The 25,189-nt window shown below is 48.3% G+C and overlaps 1 long non-coding RNA gene across 1 annotated transcript; it reads right to left on the reverse strand.

The window, feature by feature from the left end:
• Positions 1–427: 427 nt before the first annotated feature.
• Positions 428–6,521, reverse strand: LOC131403670 (uncharacterized). The gene is made up of 3 exons (XR_009219464.1): positions 6,446–6,521; positions 5,304–5,402; positions 428–476 (listed from the first exon to the last, which is right to left on the reverse strand). It is a non-coding gene; the product is annotated as an uncharacterized LOC131403670 (long non-coding RNA).
• Positions 6,522–25,189: the final 18,668 nt, after the last annotated feature.

Raw genomic sequence — 25,189 nt, forward strand, 5'->3', positions numbered from 1 at the left:
GCAAAAATTATAATACTGTATTGTGGGATTTATAACATGAGTAGATGTAAAATTTATGACAGCAATAACTCAAAGGACAGACAGAGGTAAATGGAACTGTTCTGTAGCAAGGCTTCCATACTTTACATTGATTAAACTGGTGAACTATTAAGTCTAGGTAGGATGTGATATCTTAAAGATGCATATTGTAATCTGGACCACCCAAAAAATGCAAAGGTTTGTCACTTAAGTGCTAATAAAGGAATTAAACAGCATGCCAAAAAACGTTTTTACAAGACTGTTCCCAGGAGATGACCTGCACGTCCCCAGGAGGAAGCTGAGCGCACTTTGGGGCATCCACAGAGCAGAACGTCCTCAGCCGTGCCGAGGAGCAAACGCTGACACACACATGCTGAGAGAGAGTCATCAACGTCATGCTGAGGCAGGCAAGCTGGACAGAAAACAACACACATAGGATGATTTCAGCCAAGATGAACCTGAAAAAACCAGAACAGGGGTTGCATCGGGAGAAGGGAAAAATTGCCTGGGAAGGAACAGGAAGGAGTTTTCTGGGGGTGATGGAAATATCCTATTCTTAAAGGGATGAAAGTTGTATGGGCATGTTTATTTGCCAAAACTGTACGGTTGAGATTTGTGCCTTTCAGTGTGCATACATCTTACTCACCACACACGCACAAAGGCTTAAAAGAATAATAAAGTGAGGTGGGAATGGGATGGAGTGTGGATGAAACAAAAATGGCAGATGATTAGTAGTTGCTGAAGCTGGGAGACGGGCCTACTGTGCTATTTGTTTATTTAGTATATTTAAATTGTTCTGTAATAAAACACTTGTATAAGAAGACAAACTTGACATACAGTGTTCGCTGGTAAGATATCAGTTACCTTTGGGGAGGAAATAGGGAGGAAGCGCTTGTCGGGGCCTGAGTGAAGCTGGTGCTAGTTCTTGGTCATACAAGTGTGTTCACTTTGTAATAATTCTTTGTGATTTTCGTGGATGACTTCTGCATATATTGTTGTAGGCATGTTATATGTCAATAAACATTTTAAATCCTGCATATTTGCACAAAGATACTAACTCAATATCTCAGAATAACAGCAGTGTTTTGTGTTAAAGTGGAACACATTCACTCATGACACCATCAGATGGATTTTAATACTCCCAAGTATCTATTAATGCCCTCAACCTTGCGTGGCCCCTTGGGCCTTTCCATTTTTGCCTCAGTTTTTTAAGTGGCATGGATTTGAGATTTTATGATGTCATCTTTCTCCAGCAAGGTCCAACCCCACCACGATGCTCACCAAGGCCTCGACACCTGGCACAGTGCCGTGTTCACAGCATGCACTCAAGACCTGTGGGACTGGGTTGAATGAGGAACAAAATGAGGAGCACACGATGTTCGTAACTTATGTCTAGGTGCCATATTGTGACTTAGGAAATTGGTAGAGTTTTTCAATAGATTTGCTATGCCTTCTAATTTTTCCTATTTAAAACAATGGGAAATAGGGTGTCAAAGTTCTTTCTCAGAGAAAGTCTGACATTTCAGGCACAGATTATTGACAATTATTAATGGCTTATGACTGTCCCACCTCATCTTAGTGTTAAGTTTTTAATTCCTTACCTTGGAAATGACCTAACTTTGCTTCTTCCAAATCTTGTAGTAATACCGATGCCCCAGAAATTCAGGCCATGGATAGTCTGCTGTTGTGCGTTCTCCCTGAAAGAAGTGGAGCTGTGCATCCACCAGTCTGAGAAGCGTGTGGTGCTGTAGTATTTAGAATCAATCAGAAAAGCTAAATGGAAAAACGACTTCAGAGAATTATCATCCTAACCCTCCACAGCAACAAATTATTTTGCTTAATTATTTTGTGATTCTGCAGGTATATTTAAACAGGGATATTAAAACTAGTTCCCAAGGAGCCAGCCCCATAGTAGAGCAGAAATTGCATATTACCTTCCTGCACAAACTTGCCTAACATTGTGGGAAGGACCAATGGGAAGTTTCGGTGTTGTTGCCTATGTTAACAAGGCCAAGAGGTCCACACTGGGATAAGGAAGTCCAGTGAACCAGCCTGTGTGCAGCGTGGGAGTAGGGGCATGCTTGTGTTCCCCTGAAGTGGCTTAGGGGTCACTTACCAGTGCACCTGTGTTTCCTGTCTGTATAATGCAGGAATTGGGGCTGTCCAATGTGATGTTTTCTCCTTTTTATGACATGGCTCAGGGCAGTCCTTCAAAGACTCCTGACCAAGGTATGGGCCATTCAGGCAGATTGGGTCCAAAGGGAGGATCTCTGCAGCGACCCTGACCACGGGGTCCAGAGGGAGGATTATGGCAGCCTGGAGAGATAGGGGGCATGGTAGGACAGGTGGCATTGAAAAGGTAAATTCCAGGATCCCAGGCACCTGATATTTCCATTTTAGATATTGAATTTACATTTCAAATACTGGCCAGGGGGCTTCGACAAGGGCTGCAAGCAACCTCAGCAATAGCCAGGCTGGTGAGCCCCACCCCTACCTGAGTACCGGCCTCAAGGGATGCAGCCCAACCACACTGCACATACTCTGAGGGGTGGGCAGGGCATGGAGATTGGGCGTGGTATAGAGAAGAAGTGGGGAAGAGGGTGGGATGGAGAAGCAGAGGGGTGGGGCCCATGGGTCGAAGGACAAAGCAAGAGTTGGGGCCATGAGCTGTGCATGCTGGGAGCTTTTCTCTCTTAACCGCTCCCAGCTGGCAACCTGTAGGGTTGCAGGACAAGAATTCCTAGGATGCTCAGGGCACGGGGCGGTGCCTGGCCCTGGGGGAAGGAGCAGGGCGGTGTGAGCTTGGCCGAGGGCCAAACCATTGACTCAGGACTCAGGTCCTGCACCCGCTCCATGTGGACTGATTCCCAGAGAGATGTGACAGGACGAAAGGGACCAGGGAGTTAGGAGGGTGTGGCAGCTGCATGGGAAGCCTCGGGCCTGCAGCATGCAACTGCTTTTGTCCAAAATTGAAGCCCAGACTGGCGCCTCTTCCCCACCGCCCCCCTCCTTTGCTTGATTCCTCCTCCCCCCTGTGTACCTGTGGGTCTTTTCACAGCCTCCTACCTAGTCCAGGGCCAGGTGCTTCTCTAAACTGCTTATGGGAACTGGTTTGACATCCCAGAAACTTTCCACTTTGCCTGCTGCCCTCTGTCTTCTCCAGCCAAAGTGCCATCATTTCATCAGCTTTTGGGAGAAATTCGCCCTTGTTGTCCCTCTTGGAAGCACAATTTTGGAGTTTTGCAAGGTGGTGACATTGGCTGTTGCTTGCCTTTTTCACAGATGTGGAAGTTGAGGAATCCTTGGGGTTAATCATGGGATTCCCCAGGATCTGCTATGGGCAGAGTAGAACAACACAATTCCCAGGCAAGTATCTAGTAGGCTATTTTCACTAACACATCCCAGTAAAGAGGCCTCCAAAACAGCATCGTTAGGATGAGAATAGCTTAAGGATTTTGCCCTTTAGATTGATCACCTAATCTCAGCTCAGGCCTGAGTGGCCAGTCTCTCAGGGACATGAGTGATGACTCTGATCCCTCAAGAAGAGACCGGTGGTCCGGCTTTGGGAGAGGCATTTTCGTGGTAGACAGCACCTGGGCAGCACTTGAAAACCGTCAGTTTTAACATCTCTGCTTTGGATTCCGGCAAGGTTCCAGGATAAACACGCCCAGGGATAGTCAGATGTACCGTATTCTTTAAAAATTGATTAGAGTAGTGAAAGGAACAGAGCATAAAATATCCTGATTATTTGCAAAAGATGAAATGCAAGCAAGACCTTCTTGTTAATTTTTTATGCTCATTCTCTTGGTTGTACTGTACTTTTGAAGGCAGAAAAAAAATTTGAATTGAAAAGTTCTCTTTTCCTGAGATTGGTAAATTAACTTAAAAGTCTTATTGAAACCTGTGGAGGAATGTTTAGCAGCTTTCACGATTCACGTCCTCCCTAAAACTTTGGGTGTTGATCTCCATGAAAAAAAGTCCTTGTTTATATTAGACATCCCAATAGGTTACATTTTTAATTCTTGAATGTGGGATATTATCAAAACAACTGAATAAGCTGGTCATGGAAACTGGACCCTGTCACTATGTGAAGAATTTGCCTCGTTATAAATTAATGACATGAATTCTTTAACATTTTTTTAAAGAACGGACGAGAGACTCTGCAGTGTCTCTGAATGTGTCAAGACGGGGAATTCTCGTTAGACTACATCCTCGGGCTCTTCTCTCGTGTTCAATAGACCCGGGTGATAGTCCTTGTGGTCAGGTGCAATGCCACTCCCCCACCCCTAGTGTTCCATCCTACTCTGGCCTGTGACCTCTTCAGGGGGTTCTGATGACACTTGTCCACAAGGGTTGGAAGGAGACATTGTAACATGAGGATATTCTTCATTTTGAAACAAGGATTAATGAAGAGGAAAGTCTCGGGGTCTGTGTGCTCCGATGCAACTGCTGTTGGGGTGTGGCTGCAGTGACCACTGTGCTCCTGGTGCAACCACAGCAGCTGTTGACAGAGCTGAGCGCTCGTGTGTCAGTGTCTTCTGTCAGATTTTGTGGCTCTGACCCTCCTATGCTCACCCCCTTCCCATTCCTATCTGCTGAGTTGATTGCTTTGTAGTTGTTTCCTAGGAGCCACTGTGTGTAACTGGATTTCACAGTGTCTTTAGGGACACACCCTCACTACACAAGTTACTGTACAACAGCGACTTATCCTGGTGTAGCCCGTGTTCATCGTCTCCAGTGGAGCTGTGAAGAACCCTGCTTTCTCGGAGCTCCTCTCAATCTCATGCTGCTGGGGCTGCTTACAATGTTGAGCATCCCGTCTTTGGTCTCATTAGCATTATTCTTTTCATCGATTATTTTGAAGTCGGATATGAGTTTGTTAATAATGTGGACACTTGCTGTCACAGGAACTTTTATGTATCTTTCCCAACAGCTCTGTGAAGTAGACCTGTGATCCACACATTACAGGGGGGACACCGAAGCTCAAAGAGATGGAGTAGCTTCCTTCACTTCACACAGTTTCTTGGTATATTTTGTGTCTCCACCTGGAGCTCCACCTCTCAGGTGTGAGCACTTAGCTGGTGTTCCACTTTATGCCTCTCTGCCAGCCTCCCCAAAGGCACACGTCCCACCCTGAGTCCATTGTCTGCTTGATGGCAGTCGCCCTGCACAAACAGGCTCCAGGCAGGGAGTGGACTAGCGGGCATGGTCCTCCGGCTTACCCTGGGCAGGTTCTAGGTTCATTGCCAGAGCTGGAGCAGTGGAAGATACTTACTGTCAGTCACCTGGAAGGTTTGTTATGTAGAAATACTCCACTGACTTTTTGCAGGAGTCATGTCTTCTTTGTCTTCATTGCTCCTCTGGGCTTTCTCCTACAGTCCATGCTGTGCAGTAACATAAAGAACAGAGACTGGCGAACATAATACTGTTGCCCTGCACCAAATGGTCACATCACTCATTTTTCTAATTATGAAACAAGTACACACTGTAAAAAAAGTCAAATTGCACTGATCTATGTAGAGTAAAGTGAAACATTCCCCTTTCATCCCCTTCCCTGAAAACTCACTCTCCTACTCAGAAGGAACTATTGTTAAGAGGTTGTGGCTTATTCTTCTGGAAATTTCCTATGAACTTGTAAATACACAAAGTTTTTTTTAAACATAAATTGCATAACTACATCGTTTTTCAATTTGCCGTTTCCCAAACCATATATCATAGACCTCTCTCCTTATCAGTGCACATCATACTAACTTACCTTTTTAAAAGTTTTAGAGGTATTCCAAAGCATAGGCATACCATGATCTGTTTATATCTTCTTTGATACTAAAGGGATTACATCCAGTTACACTATTATACATAATGCTGCTATAAGATCCTTGTGTGGAATTTATTACACTGCTTTCAACTGCCCAATTTGCTTTGTTTCCTTTTAGTCAGAGACTATGATATATTTGTAACAATTTTATGGTAATTATTTTACAGGGAAATTAATTTTATCACTGATTAACGACATGTATGGGGAAGCTGGACTTCAAGGTTATCCATCTCAGTATTCTGGAGAAAAATCATGAAACTTAGAAGGTATTATGCTTGCTCCATCACATTCTAACAAGTCATGTTAACAATTTAAAGTTGAATCTTTGAATAGCCTCTACTCTTTCTGTTCAAATGAAGGATGACTTTTTCTTGCCTTGAAAACTTCTCACTCCAGGGGCTCTCAGTTGTACTTCAGAGAGTGTAAGATATTGGTGTTGTATCTATTTCTCTTCAGCTATAGGCTGCGTCTTCTAAAGCTCATAGAATTGAACATGGTCCAATCGATATATATGATTTGGTTCAAAAATTCAAAGTAAGGAACCCAAGATAGGAATTACTTTACTTGTCATTACTTGTAAAAACTTGTACAAATTTACTTGTAAAAACTCACCTGTGGGTGAAGAGATGTGATTCTGCTGGCAATGTCTGGCTTTAACATCCATAGTTAATCCTGCCACATCTGTAGGTAGATTAGACTTGACCTCATGATGACCTCTTCCCTGGGTCTTTGAGCTGGGAAAAATAAGAATTTAAAAAAGCTGCTGTTATTAGCACTCAATGTTAGAAACGCCCATTAAAGAGTGAGTTTGGTTTGGTAAACCAAAGGGAGTATAAGCAGAACAAAGTCTTTACTATCTCTAAAATTTCAAAAAATTCTAATTTTTAAAAATATAACTCTAGTTTTGCCACAGTGCAAACTGTGTGTATATGAATGAAGTATCGCTCTGTCTATTTCTTAAGTTGTTTCCATTGATTTGATGGATTTATCTTGTAACCCGGATTCCAAGTGTGAAAGAACATCTTGGTCCTTCAAAGAAAAGAAACCATTGAAATTTAATTTTCTTTTAGCTCGGCATGCCACAGGTTTGAGGAATAAATGATCATGTAATGATACAATGATTTTGAAATCTAATTGTTAATTAGGGGGGTGTAAGGGATGATTGAATGGTGGTTCCTCACCATGGTCAGGGGTATTGTACACATGGACATGTAAACACGATTCAGGAAGCTGCTTCAGTTCCGTGACATCCCTAAGAACCACAGTGCAGGAGGATCTAGGTACACAGCCGTCTGCCTCGATATCCTGGGTTACATGTAGATCCAGGTGTCTTGACAGTGGCTTCAGAGCAGCTAACTTTTATCTATTTCTCCCCTTCCTTATCTCCAGTTTGTCTCAAACACTCCTGACTACCATATTTTAAAGTAAGACCAATTATAGTTATCTACATGAGTTTCTTGTTCAATATTTCAGAGTAATAATCAAGGATACCATTAAATATCATTTAATTGAACTTATCAAATTTGTTGTACCTTATAATTGATTAGAACACTGCGTTTAGTTTGGCGTTTGATATTCACCAAGCGTGTTAATCTGCTTACAACTACTATGTGCCTCATTCCTCTTAGAAGTGTATCTTTGGCCCATCACAAGATTTTAATGACTCTAATCATCATAAATTAAGATAATGTACTGTATTTTGGATGATAGGGAGGCATATGGGTCCATTTTGGAAATATGCCCATCTGTCTTTGCTCCCCATGAGAAGTTTCTGGTCACTAGGTCTCCAGGTGGCTTGCACAAGACCTAGGTTTGTAATAGCTTGGTGCCTCTCCTTCTAATTGGGGTAGAAATAAAGGAGATTAGAGAGACTTATTGAAGTTTTGGTTGCATGAAGTCTTCTATGAAGACCACCCATGCATATTGTTCTGGATACCTCTCTGTTCCTAAGACTACAAGTTACTTTAGGGGCTTGTCGGGAACTGTGAAAGGTCTGATATTTTACCTTACCTGCAAGCTAATAAGTTAGCCTACAATGGTTTAACAGATGCTGACAAAAGACACGAGACCCATGGGTCAGAGACAAAGGACTTAATGACACAGCAATAGCAGTGGCCAGAGTATCAGCATTTACACCGGTTCAACAAATCTCACTTCCTACAGGGTGATATACAGTGGGCCAGGTGACATGCAAAGGGTTGCAAGATCTCAGAGCCTAAGGAACTCAAATATTTGATAACGGGCACGATGTCTGCTAACCTTTGCCCTGGGGGGTTGTTAGTTTTATTATACTGGGCGGTAAACAAACCTGCCCTTTGTTCCAGAGGAGACCACTATTTCTATCTTCCAAGGCTGACAGCTCTACACACATCCTTGAAATGATAACCTGGTCTTACTGGCTTTCAAAGATAAGCTTGAATGAGACTTGATCATCATTCAGTTCTTCCGTTTCCTTTATTGAGATTGTGCAAATATGCTCTTTTCTCTGTAAAGTTCACTAACTTTATTCATACATAAGGGATGCTTTTGGTTTTATTTATTAAGTTGAAATTGTCTTATTAGAGCAAATGATGAAACTGTTATGGGTTGGATCTGAAAGTATGATTTCCAGGAAAAATGTGAAAGAAGATTGGTGCTCACGGAACTTTGCCACAAGGAGCAGATAGCAACTTAAATGATTTTAATTTGAATACAGTTTTTTACAACTTTCTTCCATTTACTTCATCCTCTCTGCTTCCTGTAACTCTCATATGGGAATGGGGCACTTTCAGGGATTCACTGAACTCATTTACAACATTCAAATAGTTTTGTCTGTTGTGTTTTTTTTTATTGAGGTAAGGTTGACATACAACATTATATCAGTTTCATAGGTACAACGTAATGATTCAATGTTTGAGTATATATTGAAATGATCACCACAATAAGTCCAGTTAACGTTCGTCCATACATAGTTACAAATGTTTTCTCTTGTGATGAGGACATGGCATATTTCAAGGTGCAGAAGAATCAACGATGGTGTCATACTTTTCTATATACAGCTTGATGAATTTGGACACAAGTATACACCCTTGAGTCTATCACCACCATCAAGGCCACAAACATATCCATCACTTTCCAAAGTTTTCTCTCACCTCCTTTATTACTATCATTCTGTGGTAAGAACTCTTAGTATCTACTCAAGTAGCAAATGTGACGTATGCAATAGAGTTTTGTTAGCTGAAGACACTTCGCCATATCCTACATCTCCAGAACTTATTTATCTTGATAACTGAAACTTCGTATCCTTTCATAATCAACTCCCCATTTCCCCATCCCTCCAGCCCCTGGCAACCACCATTCTAACCTCTGCTTGTATGAGTTTGACGATTTTACATTCCACATATAAGTATTTGCCTTTCTCTGTCTGCCTTATTTCACTTAGCATAATATCTTCTAGGTCCCTCATGTTGTCAAAAATGGCAGGAATTCCTTCTTTTTTCAAGGTTGACGAGTATTCCAATTCTTTATCTATTCATCAATCAATGACGTTTAGGTTACTTCCATATCTTCGCGATTGTGAATTAGCTGCAATGAACTTTAGAGTACAGGTATCCCTCTGAGACCTTGATTTCAATTCCTGTGGGTATACACCAGAAGTGGGATTGCTGGATCATATGCTAGTTTTCTTTTTTGGAGGAACCTCCCTACTGTTTTCCATAATGGCTGTACAGGTTTACATTCCCACAAGGTTTCCTTTTCTCCACATCTTCACCAATATTTGTCATCTTTAGTTTTTTTGATAATCGCCATCTTAACAAGTGTGAAGTGATACCTCCTTGTGGGTTTGATTTGCACTTCCTGATGATTAACGATGCCAAACACCTTTTCATACACCTATTGGCCACTTGTATGTCTTCACTGGAAAAAGTCTATTGTGGTCTCTTGCTCATTTTTTAAATTGATTTGTCTTTTTGTTATTGAGCCAACAGAAAATAAGTAGAACAAAATTCCCAGGCATTATAGGTGATTCCCAGTTGATGCAGACGGTCTTGTGTTTACAGTGGTACCAAAAGGTCATGTTTCGTGCTTTTTCTTCAGCTTGTCATAAGACCAGCAGTAGCTGCGGCATGGCAGATAATCGGGATCTTCTGGGTTTGGAGGTTTACAAAGTAAGTAAGTGGTAAGGAATTTTTTATATTTCCAAGGAAATTATTGTGATCATAGTCCATGGAATCCAGGATTAGTTAGATGTAGGAGGAAATTAAGGTTAGGATTGGTGATCTGGCATTACTTCTGACCTTTAGGGACAAGTATCTACTGTATGAATGTTTGAATAAAAATATTAGAGATCAGGAATTTGTGGTGAGTTAATATGTTTTCTGAATTATTTACTTTTGAACATAACCACTAAGATTATGTGAACATCTGGGTGATTGGAGGAAGTCGTTAACAGAGGGTGGTTGATAATATCACTATTGATTTAACCTCTATGAACACCACGTGGTCAATGGATTAAGCAAATGAGTAGACAGAAAACACAGAAATAGTAAGATTTGGGTTTTAGTAAAGGAATGCGGACTGACTGTCTTGAATGGGAGTGCCAGGACTTGTGCGGTTGAGAGTGACAAGGACAAGAAGAGAATAGAATCACACTCAAACAAGGAGGGGGTGTTAACAGGATGGAGGGGGAGAAATGATCTGGAGTAGCCTTGAATTTTGACCTTGAGCTTTCTGTTCTTGATGCAAATCTGCCTGATGACATCCCAGGACACAGGTCAGATCTATCCCCAGAGGATAGAGGGGTGGTGAAAGTACAAAACAGCCAGGATAATTGTCCTAAAAAGGCAGGCTTCTTTTATCATTTGACCCACTTTCATGATTGGTTTTTGTAGGGTAAGAGGAAAAGAAGTATGATAAGAAGGATGACAGTCACGTCTTCGCAGAGGAAGCAGCATAACTGTGAAAACCAGTCCAAAGCAAAGCCTGAGTTAAGCATCTCCATCCCTTTGAGGATGTCCAGTGACATATTCAAGAGGACGGTGACTAGAATCCCATCACATCCTCGCAATGACGGGTCTCTGGAAGGAGTCCTTGGACCAGCCCCACCAAGTCTGCTGGGCCGAGAGACCGCAAGGACTCCAGGTCTGCAGTAGTGCAGGAGAACTCGTAAGTCCTTTCAATCTCGGCAAAGCATTGCAAAAACTTGCACTTAGTCACACAGGTGAATCCCTGCCAGGTGTGATCTCAGGTGGTCTGCATTCCAGGTCCCTTCAGCACTCCTGCTGGTCTTCAGATTTGGCAGAGATGATTCCAGGAGCTGATATGGGCATTCCACAGCTCGACTGCCAACAATCTCTGACGACTGAGGAAGGTATCAGGAAGGAGGACAGGGCAGTGAAGAGCACAGGAGCGATACTGGTGATAGCACTGATGGCAGACAGACTTGCTAGCGAGGCAGAGAAAGTGAGGGGCCAAGAAGTCCGTCCTGACAGCAGATGAAATGGAGCAGGCACCTCAGTGAGGTCTCATTGCTGTGTCCCTAATGTGTCCTTGCTTTGAGCTCTTGAACTTTTAAAATATACCAATACTTTTCTTTTATTAAACTCTGCTGCATGACATAGAAAATATAGATAGCGGTTTCTTTCTGAGATGAGAGGTTGAGTTTCAGGTGAGGAGAAAAAGATCTTCCTTTTTCATGCTGTTTTCACATTTTCCTTTACTATGTACAATATTTATTTGTACTTTAAAGTCAGCAGCCAGTTATCAACGTCACGGGATGATTCAGCTTTTCCCATCACAGTCACAGTAAAACCTACATAAAGTGGATTATTCGTTTTGTGTAATATTCCAATAGATTCCAAAATATTATTTCAAAAGCACTTTTGTGTCTATGTTCTCAAATTAGATATTTACTTCTAGATCTCCGTTTTTCTGTTCTCTGTTGCATGCCAATTCAGAGTTGCATCTAAGGAAATACCAGATTTCCCACAGTTTTTTAGATCCATATGTGTTGGAAATGTGATTCATGAAAATGGACATGGCAGTTGGGGGATCATGTTATTATTGAAAGAGATCTTTTTAGCATCAGTAATACTGAAAGAAGCCAGTGCTTGTTGGGATTTAATTGTCTATTTGAGCGATCAAGTTTTCATTGTTGGCACTTCTCTTTCTCTTTGCAGGGAAAGTACGGCCTTCCCAGTATTTCCATTACCAAATCACTTTCCTGGGTGGCTGTGCCATGTCAGAAAGGTCTTGAGATGACGGGAACCAGGCTTCATCCTCTACTTCTGGCTGTCCTGACAAGGCTTCCCTGGCAGAGTGTAGCCTGTGTGTCTGGGTGACACTTGCAGCCATCAGAAAGGAGGGGATAACTCACAAGTGCCAAGCGATTCATCTGTCCCTTGTCTTACAGGGTGTTCCCAAGGGAGGAGGTTCAAAATGCCACTTGGTAACCATTTGAAATCTCCTAGTCATGGGATGGGTTCTCTGTGTGAGCTCAGAGCAGTGTCTGTTCACCACCAGATGGGAAGAATTTCAGTATTTTAATTGGTAAGGCTGTGTTCATGCACGTCCATGGACCATCAGTTCTGTGACATTCCCTGCTGGAGCCCCCCACACCCATGTCATACCTCATCTTTCAAAGCTCCAAACAGTCTTCACACCCCAGGAGGTTGTGGTAATGTAATCACTGCACAGGATTGGAGGAAAAAACACAACCACCCAGGGGTGACTCAGTTTAAGGGCTCGGGCCCAATTGCCCCATTTGGACGAGTTGGTAACACCAACACTTAGTGTGTAAACTGGAGGATTGTCCAAGATGATGGACCTAAGAACGACACGGGCTCAGATGTCACCGTGGACAGCAAGGGACAGTGTGGGGTCACTCACTGGCCAGGATTATGGCCCCTTATACTGTCAAAGTAGAGCTCACCGGGGATCCTCTGGCCAAGCCAGAGAGGAGGCTTGGGACCTTCTAGGGAATTTCTGCCCTAAAGGGAATTGCTTAAGGAAGGCAGGGGTGCTGAAAATCCTAGTTGACAGGGAGCAGTCATGTTTATGGAACGAGGCCCAGCAGTAGCCTTAAAAGCTGCGTCACAAATCTTTCCTCCTGGATACAAAACAAGCAGGAAAAGGAATTCAGAGTCTTGGACAAGGATCACAGCAGGATTCAAATCCAGGTCAGGGGTGAACAGGGAGCCCCTAGAGTGGCCTCAGGAGCGAGGTCTTTCCTGCCTTTAGTCCATTTGCAAATGAGCTTCCTTGGGTCTTGTCCTCTCCACGTGTACGTTCTGATCTTTTTACATTGTTTTCCCCACTTAGAACTGATGCAATTCCAGAGATTGAACTAGAAAACTACAAGTTCCTAAAATTTAGTCAAAAGAAATCTCAACAAGAGAAGCAGAAAACGTTCCCTGTTCCTCAAGAATGTAGAAAGGCAGCCCCTGCCTGTGGCACAACATGGTCCTAGGTAGTGCTGTTTTAAAGACACCCACATTTCAGTGGTTGTTGCTCTGCCTGTGAAAGTACCATCATCATTTAAATCCCAAGAGAATGGGTGGGGGTACACGTCTGTTCCTAGAGGAGCTGAATGATATTGAAAAACTTGTCTTTGGAATTAGAGGGACTTGGGTGTGTCCCCACTAGCCAGGGAAGGGGCTGGCCCTTCTCTCTTCTCCCACATACAATAAGCTGATGACACAGAAGAGTTCGTGATTCAAGGAGAAATGTGAGATTCAGTGTCTCACTTACATGCCTACAGAAAGCAAGAGAACCACACCACAACTCCCATACTGTAAAGGGAACAGGACTTTAATATAATATTCAAATACGCCATTTATTGTTTACAACAAATAACTTCTGTGCCTCGCCAGTTGGTGAATAGTTGCTGGGGTAGAGATGTCAGGGAGCTGAGGTGGGTGTGTCCCCTCTCTCTTGGGTGTCAGGGGTCACAGGAATCAGCTTACAATGCTCCCCTTCCTGTCAGGTGCGAGGAGCTGGCCCTGTCCATGGAAAACCTCCCAGCTGTGTCCCAGCTGCTGAGGATGGGGCTGTGATCGGCCACTGGTACGGGGCTCAGTTTTGGGGCCTGGGGACTGAGTAGAAGAGTCGGGTTATCTTGGTGGCCTGGAAGAATCATGGTCCTCCTCCCTGTCCCCACTGCACTGAGTGCTCCAGACCCTGTGCTCAGTGCTGTCAGCCAGCAGTACCCCATTTGTCCATGCCACGCGACCGATCATTTAGTATCACCTATTTCACAGAGGGGGAAATGGAGTCTCAGGAAGCTGAAGAGAGTCTCCCCAGTCACAGGACTGCTCAGTAGTGGAGCTGGGATCCCATTGCCAGCTGTTCGACTACCCAAGGCCATGTTTAGCCCGAAGTCTTCCTGAACACCTAGGAGTCAGTCACCCCGGCCCAGACACTCACTCATCCCTGAACTGGATGATGGCAGGTTCTTCTTGCCCTTGAGTATTCTGCTGGCCAACTAGGACTGGAGGTCCAGCTGGCAGGAGAGGCTGTAGCTCCAGTATAGAGAGGCTCCTGTGAACCTAAGAGAAACCACACCTCAGGTGTCCCCCCACTGCCTGCCCAGCAGCTGGAGTCTGAGTGTCCCAGAGATCGCCATGCAATAAGGTATGGGGCTGAGTGGGGGGCCTCGGAGACAGGATCTCTGGACTGGTCAACGGGGAGAGTCCACCCCTGCCTTCACCCAACTCCTGCCCGGCCTGACTTATCATTCTAGTTGAGCAGCTCCATGTCCTGGAACAAAGCCCCAAATCGCTCCTCGGGCTCTAGGTTGTAATTCTTTGTGGCCACCTGGAACAGCAGGATCTCCCTCATGACTGGGCATTCCTGGGACCAGAGGGAAGGAGAGGCTGCAGTTAGGGCCTGGGTGAGGGATGCTGCATGGGCCTTGTCGGGTGTCAGGGGTGGTGCAAGGACCAGTCCTGGGAACCCTCCTTCCCTCCAGTTCCTACCAGGTTTTACCGGTTCTCAGAATTGGAATAAGCAGTGCCTCCTCCAGGAAATCTTCCTTGATGCCATCCTCCCCTCAAACCACCCGCCAATTGGATGGGTCTCCCACTTCTATGTTATCAAACTCTTCCACTCAATGTAAGGTACAGGGGGTGGAGCCAGGGACTGTTCTTCCCAGAGGGTCTCTGATTTCCTCCTCCTTCCCCTCCCCTGCAGGGTGTGCGGCAGCTGTTCACTTCAGTACTCTTCTCAGGTTCATGTCATTCCCTTGGAAGGCAGAGAGCCAGAGTCCATCAGACAGAGACTCGTAGCCTGACTAGACCCCTATGCCCATCCCTCCACAAGTTGCACTACTGCCAGGTCCCCAGAGGGGGCCGGGCATGCAGAGAAAACAGGACTTGGACCTAGGCCTGGCTCTGGGTTCCAGAGAAGGAGGACATGGGGGAGAGGTTGAGGGACCTGGCAGCACAACCCTCTCTGATGACAGACTTGGAGGCTGAGGTCTCAGGCGGAGGGGACTGCTCAGCCACTTATGTGCTGCCTGATTTGGAGGGGCCCGAATCCTCTCTCCCTCCACAGGCAGCATGGGAGGGAGAGGCTGAGTCCAGCTCAGATCAAACTTCACGCAGCTGTGCCCTCAGGCAACTCTGAGCTTCCCCAGCCTGAGGAACCGGAATGGGCGTCTCAGGTGGAACCACTGTTCACTCATCCCTAAGATGTGCCTTGAGCTCCAGCTCCCAGAGGCGGCTGTGAGGCTCTCAGGAGAGATGTGCCAAGTGCTGAGAGCTCAGAGGTCAGTTCGGGGGCTCCCACATCCCAAGGCTCAGGATCCTGGTCCCCAAAGCCTGGTCCTCAGGTGCACCCACCTCGAGATTATCACCCATCAGCAGGTGCAGCATAAACAGATGACCAAGGAAAGTGCCAATATAGGGGATGACACTCTGTGACATCGGAGTGTGGGTGGGATGAGCCCTTGCTCTCAAGTTGGTTCCCTGCAGACCCTCCCATGAAAAGTCCTTACCCTCAGCCTCCTGGTCCACCCCATGGTTCCCACGGGGAGCAGCCTAGGACCCTTAGCAGCCACCCCTAAATTCCTCCTCCCTACACACCCCAAGAATACCACACTGCTCCTCCTCATCTCCCAGGAACGGCTTCTGGCAAATCACAGTTTATGCGGTCCCTGGCCCTCCCCACAACAACCATCCTGAACCAGATCTCCCAGGCCCTCCTCCTGGTCACTTCTACTGGGGGATTCAGGCACTTTGGCAGCAAGAAAAAGGGCCGTCCTCTCTTGATTTGAGGCCTCCAGCTGGGAGGACAGAGCCCCTCCCCCACAAGCACACTCACCTGCTGCTGCTGCTGCTTCTCCTGCACTCTCTGGGGGTTGATCTGCGGGGGCGCAAACATGGAGGGCACCTCCAGCCAGGGTCAAGGAGAGTGTCAACGGGCCATACTCCCCTCACCCTATTTCTCTCCAGCACCACTGGCCTCCGAACCTGGACATCTGACTCGAGTCAACTGGTACCAATGCCACTCCATCCGCCAAGGTGTTGTGATTCTAGAACAAGCCCAGCTCCAACTTGCACTATGGGTGTGAGCTTAGGCTTTCGCTCTGGCCTCCCCAAGCCTGTTTTCTCTTATGGAAGGTGTGAGAACTCCAGCTACCTCACAAGTACTCCTGAAGACTCAGTGTCACATGACTGTCATCATTGTGCTCGCACTCACCCTTCCAGGTGGAGCAGGCAGAAAGCTCCCACCGTCCTTTCCTCCCTCTTAACTCATCACCACCCTGTGAGGCCTGCACCACACAATCACCATCCCTCCCTTCCCTGATGAGGAGACAGAGGCCCAAACAGGGGCAGTGAGTTGCTCAGGGGCCCAAAGAGGAGAGGCTGCTTGAGCCTCCCAGCCAGATGCCCTGTTCCCACATCCTCAACTAGCCCGCAGCCCCACCACTGACAACAGTCTTGTCCTCTGATCTCTCAAAGCTTGGTCATTGGCCGAGCAGTGGAGAGGACAGGGTGTCTTGGGAGTCTGGTTGCATGGCTCCTGCCTGCCCCAGTCTCGTGGAGTGTCTGGCCCCCAGGCTGGGACAGAGGCAATGCCAAAGCCTTCTCCTCCCCAAGGAACCCCTCAGGACATTCTCCTGCCCTGAACTCTTTCTTTATCCACTCAGGAACTGAACCCCCAATGTACCACCTCTGATCCACAGGGAAGGTGGTGACAGGACGCTTTGCTTCCTCATTTACATGAAGCTCCAAACGTCCTTTCAGCAGGATCCACTAAGAATCCATGAGTTGCCTAGACGTTTCTCATAAGCCCCTGGGAACATATGTCATTGCCAACCAGGCACTCAGGTGAGACTCTTGTGGTTGACACTAGTGACTGCTCTAAGGGTCCGGGGGGGGTCCCCGAAAGCACACACATCTGTCTCTGGTCCAGCCGTTCAGGCCCAAGGATGAGCAGCCTGTTTGTCCACCTGGACCATGGGAATCCTCTGCCATGCATGTCCCTGGGACAGGCAGGGTGCCCTGCCCTTGGAGACATGGTGAAGACAGAAGGAGCAGCAGGGGCCTGGTTTCCTGAGGACAGGATTAGGCTGAGGGCTAAACCCACTGCAACAGCCTAGAAGAAGCTACATCCAGCAGGATGGAAGTGCACAGAAGCCAGAGACCTACTGATGGCACCAGCTCGGCAACTCCTCCTGGAACAGCCCAGCCAACACCACTGTGTCCCATGACCAGGGCCTCCTGCCCAAAAATGGCACCCTGCTGCCCATGAGCTGAACAGATCCCTCTGCTTGTTAACCTGGACAAGATAGACTGGAATGTTTCAGAGAAAGTTCAAGTGAGAAACTATCAAAACCACAGCCTGCCCAGTACCGCTGCCCCTCTCCCCTCTCCTCTCTTTCCAGCCCCACGGCCTCCACTCTATCTTGGTCATCACTTCTCTGCTCAAGGACTCATCTTGGCTATAGAGTTCCTTAAATTTTTCAGAGCTTTACCCGAAGGGAGGGGAAAGAGGGAAGGGTAAATTTAGGGATAATGTGAGGGGTCTGAGTGCAAATCTCTTTTCTTTGACAACCCAAGAGATTCAACCTGCCTGGAGAAGTGTTCTCACTGGGCTCCTCTGAGCGCCAAGGTCTCATGGGACTGGGAGGGGACTCTCCTGTTGGTCACTGGGGTCTCCACTCCCCAGCTCTACAGAGCAGCTCTGTTTTGACAACTATTAGTTTCAACTGGCCATAGAGTTCTGTTGCTATAAACACTTCAAAATCTCCAATGTGGCTCAACCCAGTAGCTGACATTTAGGGAAACCGAGTCCTGAAGCAGAACTGGTGCACTAAGGACAACCAGGAGACTTAGAGACCAACTACCCACTCCCAGGCCCTGTCCCCAGCATTTGCTGTCTCCCAGGAGTTCCCGGCTGACTGACGCACCAATGGCAGACATACAGGAGATCCCCCATCCATCCTGGTCCTCCTATGGAGAGAGGCCTACCCACAGGGAAACCTCTCCCCTTGTGTTCTTCAGGTGGCTTGTGGAGGTTTTCTGCAGAGCAGAGATGAGAGTGCAGGGCGAGGAGAAGTTCTTCCAGATCTCGCATTCCTGGGGAAGGGAAGAGAATGAGGTGTGTGTTTGGGCACTGGAGCCCCGCTTGCTCTAGCTTCAGTCCCCTTCTATTTACGTCTCCCATCCTGGATGAGACAGATGCTCAGGGAGCCCCAGAAGGTCATTTAGGACCCAGAAAGTAACACTCACAAGGAGGAGGAGTTTAGCTCAACCCAGGGAAGAAGCCAGGTAGGAAGTGAGCATCCTCCCACTGGGACCTGGAGTCAAGGTCAGCGGGGCCCCTGGCAGGAAGGGCCTAGGGACTTGCAGGAGCTTAGACCACACACTTCAATCCTGGGAGCTGATAAAGGTGGAGAGGAAGTTCCCAAGTCTCCAGAGAGGTTCTCTACTGGGCCTCCCATTGCACACCTAGGCCACCTAGACCCAGTGCTCTACCACCCTTGCCCTGTCCTGGGCTGTCATACTCTCATCCCCGAGGCAGGTGGTGATGACGATGCTGGCCACCCTCCTGAACTGGTCTATGGTGGCCTGGATGGTGGGTGTCTAATGCTCACTGCCAGGATTGTTCTTCTTGTGCTAGGTGGATCCCAGGCACTGAGAGGGCACCACCTTCCAGAAGAGCTCCTGGGGAACAGGTGGAGTGTTATCCAGCCCTGCCACAGGCCACCTCTGTGCCCACAGCCACTAAAGTCCCACACAGTTGTCACAGTTTAGAGCTGGAGCTCAGGAAGCTCAGGATGTGACCTGAGCCTTGTGAGAGTCCCTGGGTTTTCATCTCTGTCCACCGAGGGTACGCAACACAGGATGACCCAGGACCCAATCCCGGCAGGGAAGGGAGAGGGGCATTTGCACTCAGCCCGTCATGGCTAACTCTAAGCTCCAGATGGTGGCTCAACTCTGCTCATGCCAAGGGGGCATCTGCCACCACCCTGAACTCCGCTCTGGTACCACTCCCCATTCTGATGCACATTCCCCCATGGCAGCTACAACCACTGGCCTTGTCTGTCTCCTTTGTAGTGAAGCACACATCAGATGTCAAGTCCTGAGGCTGTAGAGCCTCCTGAGGAGACGTCTGGGCCACCATAGTCCTGTCTGCACACAGTGAGTTCCCCTCCACCACTGATGGGCCAGAGCCTGCCCAGTTTTCCATCTTTTCTACCTCATGGAGCCGGCACAGCCACTCTGTGGAGCAGATACTATTAGTGTCCAACTCTACGGTCTGCAGGTGGACAGCAAAGGCTTGGGGGTTCCGAAAGTTGCCCAGGGCATATGGTTGGTAAGGGGTGGAGCTGGGATTTGGGCCCAGATCATGGGAGTCTGGATCAGGTCTGGGGCAACGATGGCAGAGGGAAGGCCTGTCCCTCCCCGCCCTGAGAGCCCAACTGTTCACCACATCCATCACGGTCAACTGCTCCACCACCAGCTTAGGAGAGAAGGCCGTGAGGTTGGGCTTCTTCTCACGCTCCTTAACAGCCACAGGTGGAGATGGACTTCCCACTAGAAATGATGGTGTAGGTGACTTCAGCTCAGCAGCTCTCACTCCTGCTGGAGCCGATGTTGGCCCTTGCTCCAGCTCCAACACTGCTGATGGAGGGGACGCTGGCATCAGCACTAGTAGTGGTGATGTGAACGGAGCTGTAGCCAGCTCTACCTCCACCACTGCCCACTGCTCTGCTCCTGCCACTGGCTGGAGCTCTGCAGCTGGTGCTACAGTGGAATAAAGAGAAAGATTCATCTACATAGCTGACTTTCCATTTGTCCTTCTAAACACAGGAAAGATCCCACTTCCCTTCCAGGAATATCGAGCCTGCAGTCCCCCTTACCCTCTGCCTCTGCCTCAGTGGCCTCCAGAAGCTCACACCGGACAAGAGTAAGAGAGTCATGGCATCTCAGCTCCGAAACAGGCAAGGTTACCTGCGTGTACATCCCCTTTAGCTTGAAAAAGGGACAGCCCCAGTCTGGTCACACCCTAGTTCTGGTCCAACCTGGTCATCTAAAGGTCCTGAATGTGGAGACCCTCTGTTCCTGTTCTCATCTCAGAGCAGCACTGGATGGTGTTTGTGGCCTCAGGCACCTTCCCCTTGCCTAGTGAGTTGGTGAAATTGAAACCACAGGGCAGCTCCTCAATGACCTACTGACTGGAGTTCTACAAAGACTGCTCTGGAGCTGGGCCAGAAGGAATCAAAGGCTGCCTGCACACTGCCACTGGGGTCATCCCCCAAGAGAAAGTCTGCTCCTCAGTTCAGGCACAGAGGGATATCCCTGCAAGGAACTGTGGTCAGGCAGGAAAAGAGATGAAACCTCTATGGCTCAGTAACATAAGAGTAGAGGAGATCAAATTCTTATGCTGCCAGCCATGACCTGGGCTATGAATATGACAGGCCCACCATGATTCCGACACCTGACAACCAGCTCCTGCCCAGGAATGGCTTGCCCCTCATACCCTGCCTTCTCCCCTCCACACAAACACACACAGACACACACACACACGATGAGGAACAAGGGGTGTGGGGCTGATCAGGTGAGATCACAGTTGTGTCCTGGCCTGCACTAGGCTTTCCTGGGCTGCCCCATGTTACCCTTCATTTCCTCCTGCCAGACGCCCAGAGGCGTTGGGGATGAGGGCTGAGCCAATGTCGGCAACGACCAAAAAGTTTCTCTTCCTGTGATTTTTGTGCCTAGATCCTCCAAAAGTTGGGATACAACAACAAAATATTTTTTCCTGTTGACTGTCTCCAGGCAAGTGAGCTGAATGGGGGGCTGTGGGTGCCTGGTTACCAGAGTTCTAAGATTTGTTGATGTCTATGACCAAGGAAGTGAGGTCATTTTTCAAGATTCTTTTACCTGGGCCCCTTACCTCAATCAGACTTGTCCAGAGCTGCCCCCTGTGCCCTGGCTGCTAACCCTCCTCCCCCATGTCATCTCTTGAACTGTACACAAGGAGCCTACACAGCCCTAGCCACAGGTCCCTGGAAACCTAAGTCGGGTCTTAGCTTTGAGGAGACAGAGATGAATGTAGACTTCTTTTATCTTACCAGTTCTTCATCCTGAGAAAGTCCCTGTACCTCTCAGGTCCTCCCCAGTCCCTAAACCTGCACCATGGGGATCAGGCTAGAATCTACTTCCTAGGGATGTCACATGGTGTATATGACATAATATATATTACCCCTGTGGGCTGGTGTCCCATGTACCTAAGGCACAAACTTAGAGATGGAAGAATAACAAGAAGGGGTGACAGGTAGCACAGAACACCACTCAAAACAGGCCTGGGTTCTAGCAATGTGATATTGGAACAGTCGCTTCCAACTTGGCCTCATTTTCATGTCAGCATCATGATGAGGTTGAAACTAATGGAAATTTAGATACTGCCATCCTGTGGCATAAAACCATTCAATTGTTTCCTGTTTAAGGGAGAATGCCACCCAAGTGCCTTGTCTTGGCCTATGAGGTGGGCAATCTCCACAGTGGTACCCAGTAAGCACCACCCATGGTATAGCCATCCCAGTGGAACCACTAAGTAGTTAGTAACTGGCTTCTTAACATAATAACAGCCAAAGTGATGGGATGTCTTGTCTAAATTTTAACTAAAAAAGTCTCTCACTTCCTCTTACTCCCTCTTTCATGTTCCATCTCTCTCTCTCTCACTCTGTCGAATCCCTGTAACTGAGGAATCAAATACCAGTGTTTTGGGGCTGCCTAATGTGGACGCCTATAGAAGAGAGAAGCACGAGATTGCCCAGGCCAACAGACAGAAAGAAACTCAGGCTCTCAGTCCAAACTGAATCCTGAAAGCTGAGAGTGAACTTGGGGGCCAGTCCTCCCCTAGTTAAGCCTCAGTTGCAGGCCACACAGGGTGATGATGAGGTAAGAGGGAGGAAAGGAATGTGGGAGCTTTCTGCCTGCTCCACCTGGAAGGGTGAGGGCGAGAAAAATGTCATGTGACACTGAGTGCTCAAGAGAGACTGTGAGGTAGCTGGAGTTCTCACACCTTCCAGATGAGGAAACAGGCTTGGGGAGGCCTGGCCCAAAGCCCAAGTTCACACCCAGAGTGAGAGTTGGAGCTGGGTTTCTTCTAGAATCACAACATCTTGGAGGATAGAGTGCTATTGGTACCAGTTTCCTGGAGTCAGATGTCCAGGGACAGAGGCCAGTGGTGCTGGAGAGAAATGTGGTGAGGGGACTATGGCCTTACTAACACTTTCCTTGACCCTGGCAGGAGGGGCCCTCCACGTTTGCCCCCCCGCAGATCAGCCCCCAGAGAGCGCAGGAGAAGCAGCAGCAGCAGCAGGTGATGTTCCTGTGGGGGAGGGCCTCTGCCTTCCCAGATGCAGGCCTCAAATCAAGAGAGGATGGCCCTTCTTCTTGCTGCCACAGTGCCTGAATCCCCCAGTAGAAGTGACCAGGAGGAGGGCCTGGAAGGTCTGATGCAGGTTGGGTTGTTGTGGGGAGGACCAGAGACCGCATACCCTGTGATTTGCCAGAAGCCGGCCCTGGGAGGTGAGGAGGAGGAATGTGGTGTTCTTGGGTTGTGAAGGGAGGAGGAATTGAGAGGAGGCTGCTAAGGGTCCTAGGCTGCTCCCCGTGGGAACCCTGGGGTGGGCCAGGAGGCTGAGGGTGAGGACTTTTCAGGGGAGGGTCTGGAGGGGGCCGACTTGAGATCAAGGGCTCATCCCATGCACACGGCGATGTCACAGAGTGTCATCTCCTATATTGGCACTTTCCTTGGTCACCTGCTGATGCTGCACCTGCTGATTGGTGATAATCTCGAGGTGGGTGCACCTGAGGACCAGGCTGAGAGGACCAGGATCCTGAGCCTTGGGCTCCGGGAGCCCCCGAACTGTGCTCTGAACTCTCAGCACTTGGCACATGTCTCATGAGAGCCTCGCAGCCACCCCTCGAAGTTGGGACATCAGGCACATCTTAGGGATGAGTGAACAGAGGTTCCACCTGAGACACCCATTCTGGTTCCCCAGGCTGGGGAAGCTCAGAGCTGCCTGACGGCATAGCTGCGTGAGGTTTGATCTGAGCTGGACTCAGCCTCTCCCTCCCATGCTGCCCGTAGAGGGAGAGAGGATTCGGGCCCCCCCAAGTCAGGCAGCACATAAGTGGTTGAGCAGTCCCGTCTGCCTGAGGCCTCAGCCTCCATTCTGTCATCAGAGAAGGTTGTGCTACCAGGTACCTTAGCCTCTCCCCCATGTCTTCCTTCTCTGGAACCCAGAGCCAGACCTAGGTCCAAGTCCTGTTTTCTCTGCATGCCCGGCCCCCTCTGGGGACCTGGCAGTAGTGCAACATGAGAAGGGGTGGGCATAGGGGTCTAGTCAGGCTAGGGGGCTCTGTCTGATTGACTCTTGCTGTCTGCCTTCCAGGGGAATGAGATCAACCTGAGAAGACGACTGAAGTGAACAGCTGCCGCACCCCTTGCAGGAAGGGGAAGGAGGAGGAAATCAGAGACCCTCTGGGCAGAACAGTCCCTGGCTCCACCCCCTGTATCTTACATTGAGTAGAAGTGTTTGATAACATAGAAGTGGGAGACCCATCCAATTGGCGGGTGGGTTGAGGGGAGGATAGCATCAAGGAAAATTTCCTGGAGGAAGAGCTGATCATTCCCATTCTGCTAACAGGTAGAACCTGGATGGAACTGGAGGGAAGGACAGTTCCCAGGACTGGTCCCCTGCCCAACTCCTCACCACCCACAAGGTCCATGCAGCATCCCCCACTCAGGCCCTATCTGCAACCCCTCTTTCCCTCTGGTCCCAAGAATACCCAGTCATGAGGGAGATCCTGCTGCTCCAGGTAGCCACAAAGAATTACAACCTAGAGCCCGAGGAGCGATTTAGGGTCTGGTTCCAGGACATGAAGCTGCTCAACGAGAATGATAAGTGAGGCCGGGCAGGAGTTGGGTGAGGGCAGGGGTGGACTCTCCCTGTTGGCCAGTCCAGAGATCCTGTCTCCGTGGCCCCCTACTCAGCCCCAAGCCTTATTGCATGGCAACTTCTGGGACACCCAGACTCCAGCTGCTGGGCAGGCAGTGGATGGACACCTGAGGTGTAGCTCCTGTTAGGCTCACAGGTGCCTCTCTGTCCTGGACCTACAGCCTGTCCTGCCAGCTGGACACCCAGACCTAGTTGGCCAGCAGAATACTCAAGGAGAAGAAGGACCCACCATCATCAAGGTCAGGGGTGAGTGAGTGTCTAGGCTGTGGTGACTGACTCCTATTGGTTCAGTAAAACTTTGGGCTAAACGTGCCCTTGGGGAGTCGGACAACTGGCACTTGGATCCCAGCTCCACTACTGAGAAGTCCTGTGACTGGGGTGACTCTCTTCAGCTTCCTGAGACTCCGTTTCCTCCTCTGTGAAATAGGTGATACTAAATGATCTCTTGCGTGGCAGGGACAAATGGGGTACTGGTGGATGACAGCACAGAGCCTGCAGCACTCAGTGCAGTGGGGACGGGGGGGGGCCATGATTCTGAGGGAGGCCCCCCAGGATAACCCGACTCTTCTACTCAGTCCCCAGGCCCCAACACCAACACCCGTACCAGTGGCCGATCACAGACCCATCCTCAGCAGCGGGGACACAGCTGGGATGCTTGGGACGCACTGGGCCAGCTCCTCCCTTCTGATGGGAAGGGTAACATTGTAAGCGGATCTCTGAGGTCCCCTTAAACCCAAGAGAGAGGGGACGACATCACCCCAGTTCCCTGATGTCTCTACACCAGCACCTATTCACACATTGTGGAGGGACAGTAGTTATTTGTTGTAAACAATAAATGCCATATTTGAATATTATATTAAAGTCCTGTTCTCTTTACAGTCTGGGAGCTGTGGTGTGGT

The sequence above is a fragment of the Diceros bicornis genome, unplaced genomic scaffold (assembly GCF_020826845.1).
Source record: "Diceros bicornis minor isolate mBicDic1 unplaced genomic scaffold, mDicBic1.mat.cur scaffold_77_ctg1, whole genome shotgun sequence".
In the NCBI taxonomy this organism is placed as follows: domain Eukaryota; kingdom Metazoa; phylum Chordata; class Mammalia; order Perissodactyla; family Rhinocerotidae; genus Diceros; species Diceros bicornis.